General features: G+C 45.1%; 1 protein-coding gene across 2 annotated transcripts in view; it reads right to left on the bottom strand.

Moving 5' to 3' along the window:
• CARS1 (cysteinyl-tRNA synthetase 1) overlaps positions 1-25,590 on the bottom strand; it is a 1,125,505-nt gene that overhangs the window by 1,025,176 nt on the left and 74,739 nt on the right. The window lies entirely within an intron of this gene.

The following is a 25,590-nucleotide window of genomic DNA, read 5'->3' as shown; positions in this document are numbered from 1 at the left end:
GAACGCAGTATTTATTGCCTTGATAGACCTAGCATTCGCTTTTGATGCAGTGGAACGTCTATTTGTGGTTAAAGTTCCAGCGGTGTGCTGGGGGAGGGGTGTCCCAGGGCCTCTTGACACTAATAGTGGGCCTTTATTCACAATCGGAAATTCAGGTGCGTTTGAATTACTCTGGAGCATTCTCTCTCCCTTTGGGTGTCAGACAGGCTTGAGTTTTAACACCCTGCCTGTTTGATCTTTATCAGACATAGGAGGACACTTACAATCAGCAACATTCATTACACCAACAGTACATATATTAAGATCTTATTGGTTGTCCTGCGCAGATGATTTCATGATATTGGATTGTATGCCGGTAGGATTGAAAAGGCTGATTAATGCATTCTCAGTCTATATGAATAACCATGCACTCCAGATCAACCCCACAAAGACAAACATTTTGCTTTGTTCAAAGGGTCGGAAAAAAAAATAATTTAGATGGCACGTAGGTTGAGAATCATTGTCAAGGGTGGACTCAATTTATCACCCGGACTGAAAGAGTGGCTTAAAGAACGTACCTTAACATTAGTTAATCAACTGGTGAGGGTTGATTCCCGTTATGGCACATATACTCTAGAACCGTCATTGCAATGCTATGAAGGGAAAATTGTTCCCAAACTTTTGTACGGTATGAAAGTATATCCTTTATTGATATTTGATGTGCTTCCACTTCTTGAAGCTCTAGTCTGGCGGAAGGTTCTTCATGTGCCGACTCGGTTCCTATACACGCAATTCACTATGAGTTGGGCATATCACTGCGAGCTCGAACACAGTCGAAGATAATGTCACTGATCCGAAAGCTTATACGGTGGGTTCCCTGTTTGAGGATCTAAAAATTACTCTCTAGTCAGAATGTAAGAATAGGCACAATGGAGGTATATGAATATTGTAGTACACTTTTGATAGAAGTAAGTAACTCAGTTTCTGAATTGAGAGAAAACCCCTGCAAAGTGAAAAAAACTCCTGTTGAAATACGACTGGATTGGGACAATTGAGAGGATGCATTAGTATTCATCATTGAGCCATTTAAAGTGGGAGCACAGGAAACGAGGAATTCTGGCCCCCTATTTAGCAATTTATCCAGTTAATCCCACAGGGCACGCCTTTTCACGATTTCACTGGACTCTACTCCCGACAGATTCTGATCAGACTTGGCCAATTGGAAGCTGATCAGGTGGGATGTCGGTTTTGTAAAGATGTGGCGCAGAGTGAAACCATTAAGCATCTATTGATAGTCTGTCCAGCAGTGCAGGGGTTGAGATGGAACTATCTTAGAAAATGTGTATTATGCTTGGAACAGGGGGAGGGTGAGCAAGTATGGTCTGCCTGTCTGTCAGGTCATAAAACCTCTACGGTAAAACAGTTACAACATTCTTAACATTTCTTAAACTAGAGGATGATTTTAAGTAAAGTATCACGGGTAAAAATGTAATTGTGGTGGGGGATTCCATAGGAGTATTAGTTTTATAATTTGTCTCAGATTCATAATTGCAGGGTTCTGTACAAGTGTTTGCTGAATTTTATGGAAAATTGTGAAGTTTTTAAGGTATGAACTGTTTGGCCGTAGTTTTATTATTGTATTTGTTTTAGCGCTATAAGGTCTTAGAGGTTGATTTTACATGTTATGGAATTAAATTATATGTTGTATTTGATGGACTAATATTGTATGAAATGTTTGGGATTATTAATTTGCTGACTTTGTTTATGTATTTGTTAACGGTTAACTCTGTTTAACCATAAAACAATAAAAAAGATTTTTTTTAAAGTAACATGGACACAGAAAACCACAATTAGCGAATGAACAACCCATAAGACAACAAGCTTAGGCAACGTCATTAGTTCTGGCCTGGAACATGTACAGTATAAGATTTGTCTGCAAGCCCCCACATGACCAAAAGGCGTACCCTTTACCTTTGCAAAGTCAGACCTATTGGTTTTGTTAATGCTTATTACTGTAGATTTGCCATTAAAGGGGAATTCACAATGTTTCCACTTGACGTTTTCAAGAATGTCAAACCCCCTGCTTGCTCTGCAGCTTTTTTTATTTTTTATTTCCCCGACAAGAAATTAGCATGAGTGCACCAGAAACCAGGCAGGTGTAATTTTTCATATCCATGATTCTCTGTTTGGACTCCGTAGATGTACAAAAACACCTATGTCAGCAACTCTAAACAAAATATTTGTGTAATGTATTTTTTAAAAATGGGATAGAGGAGCTAACAAATGTTTTCATTTTTCAATCGGGGATTCTATACAAATGCAAAGAATAAACAGGCACACTTTTACGATCAATCAGAAAAGATTTGTGGGTAATGCAGAACATGCATGGTTTTCTTCATTAACTGCAGAGCACAGCCTGGTCTTTTCCTTAGGAGACTTACACCCACACATTTTTGGGTTGTTCTTATACAAAACATAATTCAACATTCTTCCCCTGCATCTTCAAAATGGAGTTTATGAAAGACATAAAATTTTACCTACATGAAGATGCTTTTTTAGTAAAGATGGTGTGACGATTCACAGGATCTCATCACTTCTCCCCAGGGGTGACCAACCCTGATCGTGCGAAAAGTAAAATCTATGAATTCGATCGGATTGGAAATATGGCACTATGCTTCAAACTCAAGGACTTTAACCTTGAGGCATTTGGTACCAAAAGATACAGAGTTATATCCGACTATCTGCTGAAATTCCCATCACATGTATGTCGACAGAAATTCCTAAGATTTAGGTTGAATCAGTATGAGACAAAGGACATCTTGTGTAGAAGGAAACTAATTCCAAAGGAACAGAGTTATTGCCGATTTTGTCTAATTAGGGATCAAAGAGAAACCTTACATCATCTTATAATTGAATGTATTGCATTGAATGACATAAGACTAAAATGTTTTGGGAATAAACTGAGTGTTCAGAACCACGTAGATCATGATGAAATATGGAACCTCCTGTTTTCTAACCCGAGAATAACTGTACAGATTGCAATAGTGCAATTCTTAAATATAATATTCCCCGATACCTGAATGTGATAGTTAGGAATATGGATTAGCACATGAAATGTAAGCCGAGATGGTAGTATTTATACTTGTGCCTCATGTGACAATTGGTGAAGGGATAAATATTGGTTGTACTGTATATATGATATTGTAAAGTATATGTACTGGATTGGAAGAGTAAGGAAAAGCAGTATAAACTAGCAATTCTTGAGGCTAAAAAAACTCACTATAATAACCAAATTAGTTCCACTGGGGACCAGTCCAAGGAACTTTTCCGCCTCTTTAGATCTTGGGAAAAACCTGACCGCCTGTGGCTCTTCCATCAAACCCACTGCTGTACAGTACAGAAAGCATTTGCGGACAAATTACGCATAGCCCAGGATAAAATTAAACAGGAAACCCTGACCCCCCCCCCCCTTCACCCCTTACAGTCAGGCCTGTATTGCTACCTAATAAAACGTTAGCATCCGACACGAAATTGATTGATACGAAACAAAACCTCATGCCTAACACTGCCACTAAAACAGACCCCGCCTCTGGCTTTAGTTTCAAGGAAACTACTGTAGTGGACATGATAAATATACTAAAATCTATGCATCCTACCAGCTGTCCTGGTGAACTTCTCCCAACCAAAATTATTCTGGAGCACAAAGAGCAATTTGCGCCTTTTCTATGTAGATTCGCAAATGCTTCTTTTCGGTTGGGCAAAATTCCCCAGCCGCTGAAAAATGTTGCAGTTTCTCCATTATTAAAAAAAGTTTGATTAGACCCTTCTGATGCTGCAAACCTCAGGCCAATCACGAATACTTTGTTTTTACTTAAACTCATAGATAAAATGGCAAACATTCAACTGCAGGACCATGTACAAACAGCTGATATACTTCACACAAAGCATTCTGGTTTTAGAAGTTATCATAGCACTGAGAGTGCCCTTTTAGATCTACAGACCTTTATGCTCTCTAAGCTGGAAGAAAGCAGGTCGGGGCTGCTGATGCTGCTGGATTTATCGGCAGCTTTCGACCTGCTTGATCACAGCATCCTTCTTGACAGAATGCAGTCGGTCGGGGGCCTCTCTGCTAATGCCATAGCTTGGTTAAAAACTTTTTTAGAGGGTCGACAATCTCAGGTATACTCGGGGGATTGTGCCTCTGAACCACAGATACTGACTTGTGGAGTCCCTCAAGGGGCATGTCTCTCCCCTTTATTGTTTAATATTTATATCCTCCCCCTCTGTTATGATTTAGAACTTTTTCAAATTTTCTTCTGCAACTATGCAGATGATTTTCAATTGGTCCTTGACATCACTGGCAATCATGATACCGACTAACACCTGGTGGACACGGTGTATCAACTAATAAAAAAGTGGATGTCTACCAACTGGCTCTGCCTAAATGCATCAAAAACTGAGTTTATGCTTTTTGGATCCACCCAGGCACTAACTAAACTGGACCAGGCGTACTCAGGCTTTACGATTGATGGCAGTGACATAAAAGTCGTGCAGAAAGTTAAAACGCTAGGTACTTACATGGAGAGCAGCTTAGATTGTGATGCTCACGTTACAGCTATTTCTAGGAGCACTAACTACCATCTTAAAGTGCTCAGACAGGTTGCCCCACTTGTCTCTATCGAAAACCGCACTAACCTTGTGTGAGCTGTCATTTTACCTCGCGTGGATTACTGTAATGCACTTTTATGTGGGGCAAGTAAAGCTGATCTCCTTCAACTTCAGAAAGTACAAAAAAAAAGCCATCCGTATCATCTTTCAGATGAAAAATTCTGAATTGATCACTGCTGCCAGAATAAAACTACAATGGCTCCCTGTAGTGGCTCGCATTCAGTTTAAGCTACTTACCATTTGCCATAAATGTATTTATGGGTCTGCACCCAGCTACCTGAAAGACGTTATAAATATCCATCAACTCACAAGAAGACTCAGATCAGCTGAAGATCTTCTATTAGCCCACCACCGCGTGAAACAAGCCTGTGGGCTTGGCAGAGCGTTTCATATCCAAGGCGCCAAGTCCTGGAATGTCCTGCCAGCTACTTTGCGCAAAACCGGGGACCTACTTGTGTTTCGGAAACTTCTGAAGACTCACCTTTTCTATTAATACGTTTCCAGTACTGGTGGCCGCCAACTTTTCTGTCTCTCGGAGCCTGGATGCCTACGGGCTTTGGCGCCGTATAAGAAAAATAACATAACATAACATAACATTGTGTTTTTATGGAAAATTAACATGGAATATTTGAAAAGTTGGTTTACCAACTCTAACAAATAAATATTAAAAATTAATTCAACATTCTTCCCACGCATCTTCAAAATGGAGTTTATGAAAGACATAACATTTTACCTACATGAAGATGCTTTTTTAGTAAAGATGGTGTGACGATTCACAGGATTTCGTCACTTCTCCCCAGGGGTGAGCACTCCCCTGTGGGGTGAGGGAGGTTAGGCCGCTACCCAATAGTCCCCCTAGCGGTGGTGGAAAGCACAGCCTCACAGGGAGAGATTCCCCTCATGGAGCCAAGGACTCCCCTTCCTGTGAAGGAACTCCCTAATCCTCTTGCCCTTGCACCTATAAAAACTCTAAAATCTTCAGAGAGTACAACTGAAAGAACTACTGTGTGTTACTGTAACATTGTCTCCCATTCTTCCTTGAGACTTAACACCACTAAGACGAAGAACAGGAATGATGCCACACCTTTTTCTAAAAGTACTGGGAAGAAGTGGCCATGAGCAGGCATGAAGAGTACATCATGGAAACGACCAAAAGACTGACACTGAGCTGAGGTGGGTTTAAGGAGAGATACAAACTGAGAAGGGACTGAAGGAAGATGATAGAAGCCGGCAAGGAGCCAGCAAAGCTTGGGTAGTTCAAACCCAGGGACCTGTCCGCTGGTCCTCGGAAGAGAGGACACAGAAGAGAGGAAGCAGTAGAACAACCATTTGAGCCGGCAGAGAGCTGATTCACTCCAGTGTCGGGGAAGTCGAGGTGGTGGCGTGACCTCTGGGAGGTGGACTGTTCGGCCCAACAACGAAACCAAGAGCACCAGCTCCTGGCCTTCGCATAGCTGCACAGGTAAATCAGTTGGAAGCGACGAGCGAGCAGCAAATAATCAGTGTCACTGGGAAGAACCGGACATGCGTTCCCAACACAAACAGGACAATGGGAACTCCAGGAAACCCGGGTGGGGTCCGGGTATAACAGAGACTGGAAATTGCACCAGGAGTAACTTCCCTTCGCACAGTAGTTATATCCAGAGAACCAAGAGTCAAGAAAGCCTCAGGAGTGATCTCCCTGGTCACAGTAGTAATATTCAAAGGACTGAAAAAAAAAGAGTGCATCGGGAGGAGTCACAGTGATAATCCAAGTAGGATTAAAGAGGATCCTAGAGAACAAGAGCTATCTGTAGATAATCTTCGTAATGTCGTAAGACAGGAAAGAATTGCTGGAACTGTATAGCAAGGTTTCAAAAGCCTTTGGGAATAACTAAAGAGACTTTTGAGGACTATTTTCAAAGAATATCCCCAAGACAGCCTTTTAGGCTATGCGAGGTGGGTCAGGAGAAGGGAGCCATTCTCTTGACCATACTCACTTTGTACAATCAGAAACTAGAACTAAAGATTGATTGGGAAGAGATGAAGACTGAGTCAGTTCACCAGGAGAAGGGAACCTCCTGGTACTATTGTCATTTGGATGCTGAACCCTTTTGTAGACTAGTGGTAGGGTTAGGGTAGGCTTTTGGACAGAGGACGGACACTTTTCATATGAACACACATCCTGACAACAAGCACCAGAGTTATATTTGTTTAGGCAGGGATAACCCTTTTAGAGATAGGGACATGTAGGATCTTTTCTTTATTTTTAAATAAAAAACTTGCTTAAAGATGTCATACATTTACCACAAGCCCAGCCAAGGGGGAGGGAAGATGCTGCTACACAAACTCATGCAGGCAAAAGAGTTATGTGGAAGTTTGGAGTAGCAACGTAATGAGTGGAGGAGTGGATGCATTTAGGTGCAGGAGGTGTTGAGGTGCAAGAGATGGGGAGATAGAGAATGAGATGAGGGTGACAGGAGGTGGAGGGGAAAAGTTGAGAACCATCAATAGAAGGGAAGGCAAAGAAGTTGGAAAGAAGAAGAGACAGTTAGAAGCAGCAGGACACTGGAAAGTCTGTTGGAGTTATAGGGAGAGTGGCAGACATGGGGTATGGGAGAAGTGTGAAGAGGAACAAAAATGTGTCAAAATATCCAGGAGGTTTTTCCGAATTGATGGAATGAATCCCTTTTCTCCAAGGGGGAGAACCACCACTGCTGGGACGCCAGGGGTGGGGGCGACGAAAGTGGGACCTCATTGAGAAAGACTCCCCCTTTGGGGACGAGGACTAACATTCCTGTGAGGAGCTCCCTAGGTCATACCCCATTTTGGCATACAGAGTAATATCAGATGCACAGAACAGTATACAATCTGAAGACTTAGGTGAAAAGAAAACTAAAATATACTGTTACCAACAAGAAAGAGGATCTATCCCTTTAAACATAAACCTCTATTTAACAGGGACGAGGAGACTGGAGGTGAGGCAGAGAGCCATATGCAAGCCATGGAGGCCCCTTGGCAGCATAACACCTGAGAGAGGCGGAGTCACAGAGCTTGTAATTTTGGAAACTGCTCTCTGAGCGAGACCAAAAGGACAGGACATGCTGCATCCACACAGAGGGAGAAACCAAGGAGCAGACTGTAGTAGCATGAACAACACAGAAACCGCTTTGCTGCAAAAGCAGCAAACCGTCCAGATAACCGTAGCATTTCCAACTCGCACGGAGAGCGGGCCCCGGAGAAGGTGGAGACGAAAAAACAAGCAACCGAAGAGACCCCGACCAAAGACAGGCCCCACAGACATTACCTGACAGAATCCGAGAGAACAGTGAGAACGGGAGGCCACTGGGTTGTCATTATGGAATAGCAGAAACTGGTCTCAGTAGCACTGACCAGACAGTTACATTGAATCGATGAAGTGGAACTATAAAAATGAAAAAGAGCTAATAAAGATAAATGCTGAAAGAGATATCAATAAGACAGAGATACAAAAACCCTGGGAAGAGGAGAGGCTCTAACCAGAAGGAGAATCCTATGAAGACAGGGCACATGAGTTAAGTCAAACAAACCACCCCCGTAGAGGAGGAACTTCAACTATCAAGAAAGCTTATCAGAGTTACGGAAGTATATGCTACCTAAGTACACTTCATTGTAGAGGAAAAGCGGAGGAGAAAGACAAAAAGGGATTCCTAGCTAACAATCCCTAAAGAGAAAGGGAAGAGAAACCACAGAGTTTTTTTGAAAGAGTTAAAAGTACTTATACAGAGGGTGACAAGAGACAATTTGAAATTAACATACTAATAAGAAGTTTGAAGCCAAGGAGAAACTCGAGAGAAAAGACACTCAGGAGAAGAGACATTCTCCTGACCTTATTTTTGTTAGAATAGTGGTAGGGTCAGTTAGGATTTGTTTTTGAATAGTGGACTAATTTTGTGTTTTATGACTTCTTGATGACGGACAAACATCTTAGTTATTTATATAGGTAGGGAACACCCAAAAAGCAATAGGGAAAGTTAGGCCTTTTCTGATCATTTAATAAACATACAAATAGAAATGTCAACACTGTGTCCACGTCCCCCTTCTGACCCTCCACAGAGGTTAGACAACAGGTAGCTTGGTACTAGAGATGAGTGCTAGTGCATCGCTATGAGTAATGTGACGAAGCACTGGATGTCGTCACTTCTCCCCGATGGGGAGCCCTTCCCATGAGGTCAGGGAGGTGAGGCCACTTCCAGATAGTCCACCTGGGGGTGGTATAATGCGTGAGTATCTCATGGGGAGGGAGCCCCCTCCACCCTTAGGGAGAAGGACAACCATCTAGGGTACAGCCCTTGTGACATCATCACACCCCCATCTTCTCCATCCTCTAGTAACCTCTTTGTAGACAGTAGACCCAAGTAGACTCAGTTGAAACAAATTGGGGACCCTACCGGGAATCGGAATTCCAGAGAAACTAACCCTAAGGAAATGGATCCACCTCCCAGAGACTCCATATTTAGTATGGGAGTGACCTTTTCCCTTTAACGCCCCAGGCAATTTCCCCTGAGCGGACAACTGTAGAGGGCAATAGTTATAATTTTACGTTGTCCCCAAAACTATTGGATACCAGGGAAAGATAAGCTTGTGCTCTCTTTAGGCTTACAAATAGATTATTCTACCACCTCAGCCAACTATGTGGTACCCTATAAGAAGAGGGGTGAGGAAATGTTTATTCTTTCATCTTGTGGAAATTAGTTAAAATGTGCTTTTCTTAATTTCTCTCCAACTACCAAAGAAATTAATCGAGGTGAAATCCTGGGGACTCTTATATATGACCACCTATGGAACCCTCCCTCTAAAAAGGACCACTCAAAACCCAAGTAGCTGTGATAAGCCACAAGTAGACCATCCCTTCCTCTCTGCTGAAGACCCAAATCTCACCGGAATTGGAAGCCCTACTAACCTCCCATAACCTTTCGCATGGGAAGCATAAAACTCCTTAGTTAGAAGAATTCCTTGCAAATTTATTCCGGGGGGACGGGAGGGAATATTTAAGAGATATATCAGGTTCCAACAGTTCAAGGACTGAGGAGAATACAAATCTGAAAGTCTAGAAAATAAAACATCTAGGCAACCCGAGTTAGAGGAAAATGTTAGGCAAATACCTAAAGAGAACCTAATATATGAGGCCTTGGGGAACATATCCTTTTATGCAGCACCATCAGGAAGAGGTCTACAGACCCCCTTTTCAGCAAACAAAAACTCAGGACTCTATCCATTCCATTTAGAGGGGAAAACAGAGAGCGAACCATTAAGGGAAGAGGTGAGAAATCCTAGCGAGGAGATGCAGGGAAAACCCTATATTAATCAAAAGGGACAAAACCTAGAGAATCACAACACCCTGGAAAAATTATTTAGCGCCCTGAATAAGAGTAAGGGAGAATCAACATTTACTATATCTCTAGATATATCTGAAACATCGCAGTTAGAAACATGCTTATTTTGTGGCGATTAGGGCCCTGCTATAGATATCTGCGCCAGAAGCTATGGAGGAAGAGTTGAAGGAGACTCAAGAAAGGGAAAGGCAGATCAAGAGAGAAAGAGAAATGAGAGAACTCTCTAGACCATCACCCATGCAAACTTTGATCAACCGGGAAAGGGTTAAAAGTCTGAACGACAACAATCTCGGTAATATGCTGGGAGACTTAGACCAACATTCTAGTGGTTCCATGGGGAAATTTCCACATGAAACCTCACTGTCTAACCAGCATAAGGGAAGAATATGTGAAAAACCTGAGGGTATTCTCCCAGTAAGACCTCTAGAATCCCTTATTCAGGTGGCCAGGGAAGGGCTGGCGCTTTCAGATCCCAACCCTGGGGGTGGACAAGCGAGGGAGGATCACCTGGGTAAGAAAACCCAAGGTTATGCTTGGGGGAATAACCCAGGCGAGACGCAATATCACACCGGGGGAGGAAGGAGAAGAGAGTGAGATCCCTGAGAACTTTGTGGGCTGTACCACATCTACCCCCCTTTTACCCATTGAATCTCTCCTACCCAAATCAATCCTCCCCTCCGTATATAGCCAATCCGCTAGGATCCCACACCCTGTTGCATTTAGAAACGATCTCTCTCAGAATCCCTGCTTCACGATACCCTATCCGAATACTCCCAATCATTCTTCTCCATGTCCCTCTGGTCATTCTGTCCCGAACAACCAGTCTACTTGGACTAAATCCGTTCCGACAATCCACCCAGTTCCTTTCACAATAATAATCCCGATCATTTCCATCAACCTCCCCATTCTAAGGTCCTCAGCCCTCCTGATACGAGGGTTGTAATTCCCTCTAACACCTTTTCCCCATCCTACCCCGTAGGATACTCTGACACTCCAACCCTTCCCTGTCCCGACCACACCATAGAAAACACTGGAATAACCCTAAAGCTGTTTATCTGACAAGTCCAGACACAAGAGTCAGGCAAAGTCAGGCAATTAACCCGAATCACACACGCCTGACCGAATTTCTTTTCCCCGCAGGGATAAACAGGTGGAGCAAGAGAGCACAGGACGAGCAAGGCAGACAGCACGAAGAGACAGCTATCCAGACCCGGCAGTTCAATGAGGAGGAGAAAGGTGGCAAACATCAAGAGGCCGGCGAGGAAAGACACAAGCTTGCCCTTCTCGACAAAACCCAGCGAAACGCCCGCAGACAGAATCTTAAGACTGAGGACAATAGCCCAAGTGTCCTGCAACAGATGTCAACTGTACACATAGCGTTTTAGCACTGATAAGCCGTAGCGAGGGAGACTCCTGCTTCCGTGGTAGCAGTCTTGTCTAGTTACGAAGAAAGCAGTGCATCACAGCCGTTAAGTCGAAGGGGAACCACTAAGGACATAGCTCTGGTGAATAAAGGTTGCAAAGTGGCAAAGTGAGAGAAGTTCAAAGAACTTAATAATTGTAAAGGGGAGACCAGCTGCAGAATGGGACCGGCACGACGAGGGTGCTGCTCCGAGAAACACTGGTTGATCCCTGTCAGAGTGAAACTACAGATACCAGAAGGCCGTAACAGAGCTGCCAAGATAGGTCAAAGTGGTCATACAGGAGGTCAAGCAAAATCCCTGTACAGTCGAAAGCCTTTGAGCTAAGAACTGAAGAGGAAGTAAGGGAAGTGAATCCCACTTCGTGGGAAAGCAAGGGAAGTGAATCCTGCAAACACTGAAAGCAAATGTGAAGTTGGCAAGAGTGAACCCGGAAGAGGGATGCTGACGAAGAAGGGGCAAAATCTAAAGTCCCAAGAAACAGTGGGTTGACAAAGGTGAACCCGGTAGAGAGAGATCTACTCGAACTGTTTAAAAAGACATTGAGATTTCTCAATGAAAGAAAAGCCAAAGTGAACCAGGCATAGGGAGGCTGAAAGTAAAGAGGGGTCAGCGCCCAGAATAGGGGGACCCAGCAGTGAAGAATCCTCACCCTACGTAAAACCAGGAAACAAACTAATTTTCTTGAAGGAACTTTTTGTTTTGTCATTTGAAAAACCCATCAGACCCTTGGAGCCTGGAGACACAACCACCAAAGGCCCCGTATAGTGATGGGAACTGTTTTGGGAATCCAAACCCAGAAGAGGAAGATCCAGGGGGTGAAAAAGCCACCATCACCCCACAAAACAAGGAAGAAGGGTCTGCGCCCAGAAGGGGGTGAGAGAATCACCAGACGAACATTTGGAACTGAACTTATTTTGTTTGTTGTTTTTTTCGACCCTCGAAGGCAAGAGACTTTGAAAGTAAAAGAGACTTGGCCATCAAGGCTCCTGATACACTGGAACAGAACCGTCCACTCATGCTGGGAAAGCTAGATTGCGTGCTGTGCTCCAAGATCCCATCTTACTCCATGCTCAAGACGTGGGGAAGGAAGAACCAGGCTACCACACCCTGACATATTATTTGTGAACACTTACTTCTTTTCTTGAAGACTATCCCAACCATTTTTGTATTAGTTGTAAGGTTTGGCAATAGTTTTGCTAGTATAGGCCCTTTTTATTTTGACACAACGCCAATAGGACTGCCTTATTTTCATTTGATGGTCGACGTTTGCTCCCATTTCCAACCTGCATACAGTTAAATAAACACCCTTGAACTGTGATCACTTGTGTCTGTCTTTACTGTTGCCACCATGAGCACACCACCGACCCCAACCCCAAGGGATAGACAAACAAGGAAGGTCATATAGAATCAAAGAATGGATACCAAATGAGAGACTACAACCCAAGAGATCTGACATTAAAACCAAAGACGAGAGTAAGAGGGAAGAACCTAAAGGAAGCAGGCCAGCCCCTCTCATCTACCTTTCATGTAGAGAAACTGGGCATCTGGCCAGGCACTTTGTGAAAAAATTAAAGGACGAACATATGGAGATAGGTTCTTTAAAGGGTGAAGAGTGGGAAGAATCCAAAAAAGATCTTGAGACCTACAGCATATGTTTGTGTCAGTCCTCTACTGATTTCACATATAAAAAGGCTGGAGTGAATAGGAAACTGGTAAAGGCATTACTTGACGCAGGCAGCAAACAAACCGCTGTAAGGGCTAACTTGGTCACAACAACAGACCTCAAGAACGCTAACCTAGTTAGGGTTACCTGTGTACACAGGGACAATGAAATATACCCCAAAATCCCTGTGCACATCAACATCAGTAGCGAATCCGGCTTAATATCGTCAGCCATCATTCCGGGACTCCCTGAAGAACTTATCCTGGGTCGAGATTTCCCCACCTATTCCACTCTCTTGCAGGAAACTCCAACTTCCTCTACAGAGTTTTCGCCTCAGGACTGCTGGCACTCAAATCACTACTCCCAAAACTTTCAAATATGGGACTGGGAAAAACCAGAACCTATGAAATGAGGGTTGATCCCCAGAGACCAGTTCATAGGATATCTTCAAGAGACTGACAAAATCACCACACATCTACCTATACCATGTAGAAGAGATGAGTGGATTATGTGAGAGTCCCTGGATAGATCTCGTCCCTGTTCTTTGCGAGGTCCTAATAAGAAAAAACCTGGACAAAGACCAAGAATAGCCACCTCCCATAGAGGAAGGGTATGTAATAATCCCAAAGGTGTCTCACCCGCTAGTCCCCGGGGATCTGTCATCTAGGTGGCCAGGACATGGCCATCGCTATTGGATCCAGTTCCTGTGGGTGGATCACCTGGATGGGGATTCTTCAGGGAGTGGATTTGGGACACCAAAGGGTGAGACGCGGTATCCCCTTTCCTGTAACACGTTTTCCCCATCCTAGCCACACCAGTAAAAGCAGCCCAGCCAGCAAGTCGGAGAAACCGATACAAAATCACCCTATGTTTGAACCAAGGTTGCAAGCGGCAACATTGTATGAAGAATTCCACAGAGGACTGTGTTTGAAGCGCATGTCTTAAAGGGCGCAAACAAGTCAAAACTAAAGCAATGAATGAACTGTTGAAAGCTGAAGCAGATACCATATACAGAGTGGTCCGGCATCAAGGGGGTGCTCTTTCGAAGGTCTCTGTGGAATATCTCAATGAAGGGAATGTCAGAAAAGAACTTTAAATCAAAGTAGTGCTGCAGCGGGTCAAACTAAACCCTGTGCACAATCGAAAGTCTTCGATACGTATAAAGTGAACTACAATTGGTCCGAACCCGACTGCGGGAGACTACTTGAATGTGAAGAGGGATCCAAGCCCGGCGGAGGGGAATCTGGGGTGAACCGTGAATCACCTGAAAAGGAATAGTTGTGAAAATACACAATTGAGCCGAACCTGACCAAGGAGACTAGTTGAATGTGAAGAGGGATCTGAGCCTGGCTGAGGGGGGACCCGGGAGAAACGTCCAAGATCATTTAGTTATAAGAAGAAAGGAACTTTCTACATTTTTGTTTTGTACACAAGGCCCTACAAAAAATAAGAGACTTTGATGAAACAAGAGACTTGAGCATGGAAGTCCCCGATTCCGGAACTGCCATTGTATCCTCGTACCGCAGACGCCAGAGTGTGCGCTTTGCTCAGAGTGAACCACCTTGCCCTGTGCTGAAAAAGTGGGGCAAGGAGGGCATCGGCCCAAGTACCCCAATTATCATTTTGTGAACATTTTTTTCTTTTTATGAACTGCACCCCACACTATTTTGTAACTAGTAGTAAGCATTGGCAATAGTTATTTTTAGTATAGGCCCCTTTTATTTGACAAGGCTCTACTAGGGCTGCATTCTTTATTATTTGATGGTCGTAGCTTACTCCCATCTTAGATTTAGGTTTAGATAGGCGTTTATCACCCTTCTTTGAAAGTTCAATAAACACCCTTGAACTGTGGTCACTTGTGCCTGCCTTACTTTGATACTATGCCTTCCTTACTCCACCTTGAAGGAACTTTGTAAGATCCCCAGTGAACTTTTCTATTTCGCTAGTCCATACCAGGTATTTTCCTCCACTCACGAGTCTTGTTCAACTCTGCCAGGATTGTTGCCCTTTTTTGGGGTTTTGGCTTTCTCAGTCCACCTTGAATCTGATTTCTTAAGTCCCATCTTGGGGTTGATTTAAACTCACCCGGTTTTGTTATTTTGTCTCTTGTACCCTATCCTGGGGTTTGATTTCCCAACCCCACCTTGGGAGTATCGTAGCTCTATCCCCTCCCTGGGGTAGGACTTGTGGAAACCCGCCTTGGGGTTTGGTTTCTTGTATCCAGTCTTGGGATTGAATTGCTCTCACCCAGACTTGGTGTTTGGTCTCTTGTACCCAACCCTGGGGGTTGGTCTCTCTTTCCCCTGTGGTATGGTTTCTGCCATCCTGCCTTAGGGTGTTTTTTCGTGCAGCCCACTTTGGGCTTTGGCTTTTTTTTGCCCCGCCCTGGGGTATGTTTTTTGGCGCCCCGCCTTGAGGTCTAGTTTCTTGTGGCCCGCCTGGGGCTATGAATTCTCTTGCCCCGCCCAGGGGTATATGTTTTCTAGCACTCCATCTTCGGGTATGATTTTATTATAGCTTGCCATCAACTATACTTCATCTTGCCTTGCGCCTTGGTGTACGATCCTGCTCACCCTGCTCTAGGGTAGGTTTGCTGGCATCTCGACTTGGGGCGTCATTGGCCTTCCGCAGCCAAGTCTCCCGTAGCCACTGGGTACATTGTTTTTGTGAGACGGGCATGGTATCGAGAGATGACAGACACCTAAAAGATAGTTCGAAAACCTTGATTTTACTGGTCAGGATGGTGTAATGCCCATCTTGCCCTAGCTCTAAAGGTGGGAATGTTCCCTATCGGAAAGTAAACCAAGGGAAGTCCATGTCGGTCAGTCCAAAACAAAATAGTGTCTGTGTCAAAACCTATAGTTGCTCTCACTTCTATAGAATAACAATGTGTATGGGACTTGGTAAACTCAATAGCTTTTAGTTTGCCAATGGAGTTCTTTTGTAACTCCCTTCCCCAAGTTCAAGGCACTCAGAGTCACAATGTTCCACAGGCTTCTCAGACTTCACTTGTCAAAAGGTTCACAGTACAGTATTCACTTGTTAAAAGGTTCACAGTACCTTATTTGGCTTCTCTGGGTTCCTTTTCCCCGAACCCAAAAGCCCTCTGGTTTACACTCTTCAATTGGTCCCCTGGCTTCCCTTGCCCAAGCTTAGACCCTTTTGATTGCACAGAGTTCTTTTTCAAAATACCAATGTTCAACTGGTTAAGTTCCACTTTCTTTAACACAAAAGCTCAACTTGCAAAACCATGAGTTAAACGGGTTTCCTTCGGGGTTCCCTTCCCCATTCCCAATAGCTCCTCTTTACTTGTTTCACTTTAATTTGTCAGGCAGTTCACTTGTTGAATAGGGCTCCCTTGGTAATGGCACAGTGGTCAGACCGCACGGTCCTCCCACTACAGGTCGCGCAATCAGGTGCCCTGGGCTTTAGCTGTGCCCTTTTGTTAAAGTTAATTAGCAAAAATAATATTCTCTTTCAACATTCACTTTCTTTATAAATTACTGTTTCTTCATATTTTCTTTATTGGGCTTCTGTGGTTCTCCTCGGTCACTCCCCAGCCTTTAAACCTTCCCAGTATATATTTCTTTATGGAGAGGTCTCTGCGGCCCTCCTGGATCACTCTCCCACCTGGGGGCCACTCTGATGCTTAATTATTCTTTATAGTTTTTCTTGGGGATTTTGCTCACACTTCATCTCTTTGCATTGTTCCCCTTTTTTCTTAGTGCCTTTTGCTCACGCTTCACAGTTCCCCTTTTCTAAAGGTCTTCCTTCTTGACACGGAGGCTGTTTACTTTAAAGTACCTTTCACATGGCGACTTTTCCGACCACTCCAATACAATGTATACTTTAAAAATTGAAAGAATAGAAGTTCTTCCTGTAGCACTCGCAATCAAGTCACAAAGGATTTTTCAGCCTCTCACATTCACAGGTTCTCCTTTGAATACTTTCTTTTCTATTGTGCTTGCCACAAACTTGCAAAATGTGTCTAGGGGTTGGGTTCTTCCTTCACCGCTCAGGCCCTCCACCTCTATCACAGTGCCCCAGGAGGTTGAGCCTTCCCCTTGGTGGGTGGAAGAATGGCCCTTCAGCTGGCCTCCTTCCTTTGCCTCGCACGAGTCCCAAGGAGCTCAAGCTCCTAAGCCACACCTGCTAGGACCAACAGCCTTCCAATCCTCCAGGGTGTGGGCGCTTTCCAAGCTGCAGCACTTAATACACAGGCTGCCTCAGTTCAGCTTCTCTTCTGGCTTCATGACCATGCCTGCTTCCGTCACTCCCAGGAGTGCTACTGCTGGTGCTGCTTTCTCCCTCCTTTTTAGACACCTGTGACTGATTAATGGGTTGCAGGTGGGTATACTTAGTTTCAAGTGCCTGACCTTACCTGGCCTTGTTATTGGGACATCTCCATTGAGTATTCTGGTGTGCCTCTGTTTGCATCTTCTTCGTCCCAGCACCATAGTGGTGTTTCACAGAGGAAGTCTTTATTCCTCCTGACTCTCTCTTCTTCGTCACAGTACTTGAGGGGTATTTTGGGAAACAAAGACTGTGTGCCTTAATATATTCCATGAAGGCTGGGGGGGGGGGAGATTGCGTGTCTCAATTCTTGAGGGGTACCTATGATAGGAAGGTTGTATCACTTTTAGTTTTCTCTTCCCCACCTCAATGTAAGAGTGATGCTCATAATGGTAAGGGGGTGACACGTAGGATGCTCTCCTTCCAATGATATTAAATGGGTGTATGTTCTGGTCCTTTCATTCTTGTATCCTCAGTATAAGAGGATAGCAGGGAAGGAAATTATTGTGTTTCACAATAGTCTACAAGAGTGGAGGGAGGGGAGGATAGGTCAGTGTCATAATTAGAAAAAGGATTTCGCCAAACTTTGTTTTTAGATTTCTTTCCTTTTCTTCTGTTTGGAGTATTTGATGGCAAGTCATGGGGTAGGACAGGACATGAGTGACAATATCCTATGACAGTAGGGGGAGGGTAGGATAGGTCAGGATCAGGAAAGGTGGGATACCATGTCTCACCCTTGGGTATTCCCGCCCCAATCCCTGAGGACCCTCTTCCCAGGTGATCCTCCCTCGCTAGTCCACCCCCCAGGGTTAGGATCCAAAAGCGATGGTCCTCCCCTGACCCCCTGTGTAGAAGATCCCCAGGGAGTAGGCAGAAAAAGACGCTTGGGTTTTTCACGTTTTCCATTGTGGTCCTCCTCGGGCAGAACGGAAGCTTTTGGGGTTGCTGTTGCCAACTCCTCTGCAACTTCTCTAGTATCTGCCACGATTAGCTTCGGGTATCACTTTTGGGCCCCCTCACATCTCAGGGGCTCGCTTGTCTCGGCACTCCGTCAGTCCCTCAGTCAACACCCTACGGGGCTCCCCCGCTTCTTCATCCATGGGCATCTCAGCATTCCGCAGGCCTCTCCACATGGTTGAACGCTACGCCAAGTGTTGGTCTGCCTCCTCTGGACACACTAACCAGGTGGAGGTCTTCCCGCATCTGCCGCTCTTTGCGATTTTTTTCCCCTTTTCTCAATGCAGATCATATCTTTATGTTCCACCCTGAAAAGGGGCGTGTTTGTTTGCCACATTCTCAATTCAGACACATACCATGTCTGAAAGGGGTCAGAAGACAAGTCAACTACTCTTTCATGAAGTTGTGAGTCAGTGCACCATTCAATTCCCATGTAACAAACAAAACTTGATCTTTTGGGGATAAGGGAGGGTAACAAATATCCCTATATTGAGATTGACTGTCTGCAAAGGTGGGGGTCACCCAGAGTGAAATCCCAATTGCCTTGTCCCCTAAGAGGGGTTTAGCTTAGCAGGCTTACCTCCAGGCCCAAAAGGGGGGTGGCTCCCCCTTGGGGAGAAGCAACAAATCCCTCGGATTCGTTACACTGCAGAGAACAAAGAGGTTGGTGCTGTTTTCTAATTTTTATTTTGGTCTGCATCCTTTCATCCTGTTGTTGTTTTGCACAGGTGGCTTGATTAGGTGCTATTTTGCTGTGCCGTGCTATGTGGACTATCTGCAGTAGTACATTTTTTTTCAGAGTCAGCCTTGTGTTTTGGGGGCAACCTGCTAGATCCTAAGGCATGGCATCAAACAGTGAAGACAGACACAAGTGATCACAGTTCAAGGGTGTTTATTGAACTTCAATGGGTTGGTTTAACGCCTAACTAACCTACATTCAAGGATGGGAGCGAGCTACGACCATCAAATAATAATAACGGAGTCCCAGTAGAGTCTCTGTCAAAATAAAAGGGCCTATACTAATAAACCTATTGCCAATCCTTACTTCTAAACACAAATGGTGTGGGACAATAATGTATGCAAAAAGAAAAGTGCTCAAGAAACAATAGGTCAGGAACATTGAGCAGTCGGCTTGCCTTCCCCATGTTTTCAGCACAGGATAAGGCAGCACATTTGAGCTTCGCACACACTATGTCTTTTCTGCCACAAGGATACAGTTCCAAGCAAAGATATCAAGGCCTTCTGCTAAAAGCCTCTTTTCCAATAACAGTCTCTTTCTGCAGAGGGCCTGTCGTACCACTCTTATCAGGATTTTCACAAGAATAAGTTCTTGCTTCCAGTATTCATCATGGGTCTCCCTCCTTCAGGCTTGGACCCCCTTATTACCACAATGTTTGCACTTGATCTCCCACGTTCGGGCTCGTACCATGGATCACCCTTGTTCGGGCTCGGATTCCTGTTCCACAATATTCACATTTGGTCTCACTCGTTCTGGGTCTGACCATGTAGTCTCACTTTCTACGGTTTCCTCTTGATATCAAAATCGTAGACTTTCGAATGTGCGATGGGTTTTGCTTAAACCGTTGCAGGACCACTTTGATTCATTGGTACAATGTTCCGATCAATCTTCTACCTTGTTTCTACCACTTCTTGGCGGGATACCTACAGAGACCTTCGATTGAGCACCTTCACAGTGCCGGACCACTGTCAATGGTATTGTATCTTTCCTTCTCAAGTTCAAACATTCATCAGTCGTTAAGCTTTACTCACGTCTTTCATCAAATGCGATTTACAATGTTCATTGCAGCGCTCGTTATAAAATGCTAATGTTTGCAACTTTGACTTCTACAGAGACCAGTCTTGCATCAGTCTCCCCAACTCACCGGCTGTGTTGATCTCTCTGGCGCTTCTTTGTTCTTGAAGCCAAGGACAATACCACAGCGGCTGCAGCTCGTCCACACCTTGGTCGGTTACGCGGGAGGGCCTCCAGTATCTCCGACACACAATGCAGGATTCTTCACTCTGGTTTCCTGGCCTTAAGCTTTCTGACTCGAAGGTTTCTTGAAAGTAGCGGTTTCTTGCCGAAAGGGTAAAGGGTATTTCCCTCCTTGGTTTGCCGTCTTTCTCCCCTTGTTCAGCTGCCAACTCGAAACTGCTGTTTCTTTGTGTGCTTTGCCTCGCTCGGAGTGTGCCCTCGTGCTCTGCCTTTTATCCATGTGGGGGAAGTTTAATGGAAGTCAGGTGTGAGTGATTGTCAGTAATAGCCGGATTTCACCTGACCATAGTAGAGGGAGAGGTCAGGTACACTGCTCAAGTGCGAGTCTGTTTTCTCCCAGAGTGGGCCGTCAGTGTGGAAGTGTGTGTGAGGGTGTTGCGAAGGAACCAGGGACCTCCTGCACCACAAAGCCCTTTAGAATTAGGCAAGACCTCTCTTAGGCACTATGATGGACTACGGGGGGGTATGGGCACTAGCAAGTCTCTCTCATGCAGATATAATCACATACACAGACATGGGCAGGTACTGAAGAAGGACACAGTGTCACAATGCAGTGATAGGATTACACAGAGTACTTACCAAGGAAGGTAGCCACCATCCAGAGTAATGGATGAACAGATACTCACCAAGGTGTGTAGGGTGAACCGGGGGCTCAGGTCAGTATGGCACTTGAGCTTCGAGGACACAGATCTCCTCTAGTAGAAAGAAGACCTTCCTAATGATATACCCCACTCGCTGATAAGTATGAAGCAGCTAGTGGAGCAAATCACCTGAAAGGGTGTGGGTCAAAGACCACAGGAACACCAGGCTGAAAGCAGTACTGAGGTACAAGTCAGTAGTGTCCTTGGATAGGTTACTGTAGCCCCAGCAGAGAGAGAGAGTCAACTAACCTGGATGTGGATGGATCCAGGCCTACTGGTAATGGCTTGAAAGAATCTCCTTCCAGAATGTTTCCCTGAGGAGACAAGTTAAGTATTAGGAAGGAGTATAGTTAATGAACTTGCCCCTACTCTCCTCCCGACTCCTTGACCCAATTGAAAGAACCTGAGTTGGTATGGCATCTTACCTAAAAGCTCCTAGTAGTCCTAATTTGGATCCAGGGTAGAAGAGGAAAGAGAAACGAGGAGGGGAAGTTTAGTTAGGAGCTATACCCATACGGCACGAGGGTCGCTCTACAGCCGGGTTGGTGCACCTTGTAGAATACAGCAGAGCGTCCAAAAGTCCAGTGCACTTGTATACAGTAAAGGGGGAGTGAAGCAGTATGAGGCAGAGGCAATGTAGATATAAATCAGGGGGAGTAGTAGGTGGCAATGGGAGCAGTCCAAAAGGAGCAAATAAGCAACAAGGATCTCCCCAGGAATTATCAGAGGGAGGAGCGGAAGATCACTTACTGCTGGAACGGTGGCGTGGAATCGTACACTGGGAGGAAGCGGAATCAGAGTCCTAGATAGGGCGTGGTCGTATCTGTGCAGTAAGGTTTCAGGCAAAACAGCAAGCAGGAGGAATCCGGGGACAGGCTGAAGATCAAGGGGAAGCTGACCGCAACAAGACCAGAGGACGGAGACAAGGGAATACCAGTAGGAAGGCAAGTTCGGCAACGGAATATCAATAGAGCAGGATACTAGAAGAGAAAACAAGGGACACTATTAAACTCGAACTAGAAGCACCTATAAGGCCCAGACAACATTAGCAGGAAGAGTGAAATATAGATAGAATGAATACAATTTGTTCATACATGTTTAGTTTTTCCTGGGTCTAGGCCTCAAGGTTTGCAAAAGTATGCAGAGCTGCAGTGCGTTTCTGTGTAAGGTAGCAAAATGTTGAACAGCATGCCCTGTCAACACTGCTGACAAAGAAGAAAAGTAGGTTTTGGAGCATCCCTATTATGGAAGGAGGACGGATTGGGATGAAGCCATGGCCTGTATCCTGTGACGCCACTACAGCAAGACAGGCCTACTTTGGCAGAAAGGACCGGAAGAGGGACAGGAGAAGACCGTTCAGGCAGCAGTCCTTTGCTACCATCCTTTTTTTTGTAGATTAAACTTGTTATCCTTACAAGATAGACTCTTGGCCTTATTTCCCTAGCTGGGTGTATTTATTCTGGTGTGAGCATAATTAGGGACACCCTTACAAGGGGAAAGGGCGGGGAGTGGGGGGTAAAGTTCTCAAAATTGTTTGTTTTGGCATAATTAGAAAATCTGAGCACCAAATGTCTTGGATCAATCCATCTCATTGGATTGGAGCCTTTTATGCCTAAATAACATGAGAACTTGAATTTCCATTATTGTAGATATTCATTTCACATTATCACCAGCTGTTTTAAATGCACGCTCTGTAGTATGTCAGAGAGAGGAGACTGAGAAGAGAACATATATTTGTATGCATTTCTTAATTAATCAAGTTAAAGAAAAGCTAATCTAGTCCCCAATTCTCAAGGGATTCTCACGGTACAGCTGCTGGCCTTTTGTGTTTTCTTTTATTTGATTTAATTTACCGATTACTTCTATTCTGATCACGTTTTTATCTCTTTTTAGGTACTGGGTTAACACCCGGGCCGTGGCGTGTGACTGGACGCCTCTTACTTGCAATCACACTATATTTTAGCTATTTTGTATTTAATTATTATCTTTATTTCATTTTCCCTACTGTTGTGTTCCTTGTATGCCAGCTATTTCTGGCTGAGGATGCCTGCCTCACAGTATACCGAGGGCCATGCTCGGTCACTGCCGAGTCTTCTTTTCATTTCTTTCACGCACTCACATATCGGGAGCGGTCTGTTCACACGGCCAATTAACAGTGGGACTGGATTGGTGTGGAGACTCCTGCGGATCCCCCATTAAAACCTTGTCTGTAGTCTCCTCCTAGGTGGCAAGGAGAGTGCAGACGCTTCCTGATCCCAATCCTGGGGGTGGTGTACTACAGGAAGATCACCTGGGTGGAGACCAGGCCCAGGGAGGTGGGGAGATAGCACAGGGCGAGACGCTGTATTTTGCCTTGAAGAGGGATACTTTTGACCCAGACACAGGAGAAATTGGCTTATTGCCATTTTGATAGATTCACGATATCTTGTACTAAGGGTAAAAAGGCAAAATCTGAAGGAGTGACTGCCCCTTCGTGTTGAACCCAAGGAACCAACCTTGTATACCCCTAAATTCCTATGTACCACTACCCCACAATATCAAACGTATGCCAGCAGGAATAGTGAACATGTAACCTTTTCTAACCCTTCTGTCTCTCAAAGGACAAAATCTTATAAATCCTCCCTTAATAATATTGTGGGAAGAAAAATATCATCTTCACCTTTTAAAGAATCAGAGAAATCAAATTTTCCCAAAATAAACTTCAAGTCCCAGAATCCCTCAGGGACTGTGAAGAAGAAGAGGGTTGAATAGGCATACAGGAGTCCAAGTCAGGCAGGCAAACCTAAGGGCTCTTGGCAAGCTCAGGCAATTAGTCCTAAGGGCCAGTTCTGAAACCAATTAACCCAACTAAGGGGACTAAAAGGCTGCAGCAGGGAGGATCAGCAGGGAGGAGCAGCACAAAGAAGCTGGAGGAGCAGCACAAAGAAGCTGGAGGAGGAGCTGGAAGGTCAGCAGTAGCAGAAGCAGCAGAGCACGAAGCTTGCAGATCACAGTGAAGTGTGACCACAGAAGGCAGAGACATCCCAAGCAAGTGCATGGCTCAGACATACCACCTGCCAGGTAGGTGTGGGATCAGATGGCAGTGCAGGAGGGTTGGGGGGATGGTGGTGGCAATTGGGCAGAAGGCCAGAACCCTATTAGACTCTGTAGGGACCAGGCCGCCAATCTCAGAGGCAGTAGGAATGGTTAGCATGGGAGGGAGAGAGGGACAGAGGAGAAGAGAAAGGTCTCGAGTCGTTTGTAGAACTGGAGGTGATCCGGTTCAAGATGGAGAGAGAGAGTGAGACTGTTCCAGAGGAGGGAGCCAGCCAAAGAGAGCAAGCTGCCCCCAGCTCTCTGCTTGGAAAATCGTTTGACCAGCAGAGAGTTAGGGCAGGAAGATCGAAGGGATCTAGAAGTAGAGTATTTAGTGAAAGCTGCAGATAGTGTGGTCCCAAGCTCCAGAAAGCCCTGTGGATGATGCAGAGGGTCTTGAATTTGATCCTTGCAGCAACTGTGAGCCAGTGGAGAGATACGGAGCCTGGGCTTGAGGCCAAGGATACATTTTGCGGCCCTATTCTGGATTAGTTGAAGAGGGCAGATGGAAGAAAGAGGCAGGTTCAGAAAGGATGTTGCAGTAATCCAGCCTGACCAGAGCTCTCAAGACATTGAGCTTCTGGGGGAAGGTGAGGAAAAGAAGAATGCCTCGAAGGAGGTGAAGTTGAAAGTGGGGGTTCTTGGCAAGGTCCAAGATGTGGGGAGTGGAGGAGAGAGGGGGTTTGAGGATGACCCCAACATTTGTGGCATCAGAGGAAGGAGGAGGAGGAGGAGGAGAGCGCATAGGGGGCGGCCAGGGTGCAGGAGGGAGACCGGGAACAGGTGTCCCGATCTTACTGGTATTAAGACAGAGATCATTAGAGGTGCACCAGCCCTGGATAGCAGACAGGCAATCTGGGATGATAAAGGGACAAGGGAGCTTCAATACAAGTTGTGTCTCAACTGCAGAATAATGGAAACGAGGAGAGAAGGCAGAGATCAGGTGAGCAAGAGGTGCAAGGTAGATATTGAAAATGTAGGACGAGAGGATAGAGCTCTGGGGAACACCACATGTAGAGAGTGTGTTTGTGGAGGAGAAGGAACTCAGTAGCACCTGCGAGGGGCAGTCAGTGAGGAAGGAGGTCAACCAATCAAGTACCCGGTCAAAGATAACAAGGGTATCATGCAGCTGCTTTATTAGGATAGAGTGGTTGACCGTGTCAAAGGCGGAGGAGAGGTCAAGGAGAATAAGAACAGCGGGAGAGTTAGAGTCAAGATTGGTCAACAGTTCTTCACGAGTGTTCAGAAGAGCAATTTCCGTGCCTCTGGATGCTTGTAATCCACATTGATGGTCATGTAAACAACAAACGAGCTCCATGGGAAGACCAACTTCTCCAGGAGTTTCCCCAAGGAAGGGTGCAGTAGAGATAGGGCGATAGTTTGCCAGACAGGAGGGGTCGGCAGAAGGCATTTTTAGAAAGGGATGCACAAGGGAGTGATTGGGAGAGGAAGGGAAAGAGCCAGAGGTGAAGGAGTGGTTGCAAAAGTCAGCAAGAGCTGGTGCGAGGGAGGAGAGGTTATCCTTAATGGTTCTGGAAGA

This window comes from Ambystoma mexicanum, chromosome 11 (assembly GCF_040938575.1).
Source record: "Ambystoma mexicanum isolate Mex_15411 chromosome 11, UKY_AmexF1_1, whole genome shotgun sequence".
NCBI classification, from domain to species: Eukaryota; Metazoa; Chordata; class Amphibia; order Caudata; family Ambystomatidae; genus Ambystoma; species Ambystoma mexicanum.
Note: the sequence above shows the minus strand (reverse complement) of the source record. Positions and strands in the feature narration are given on the sequence as shown.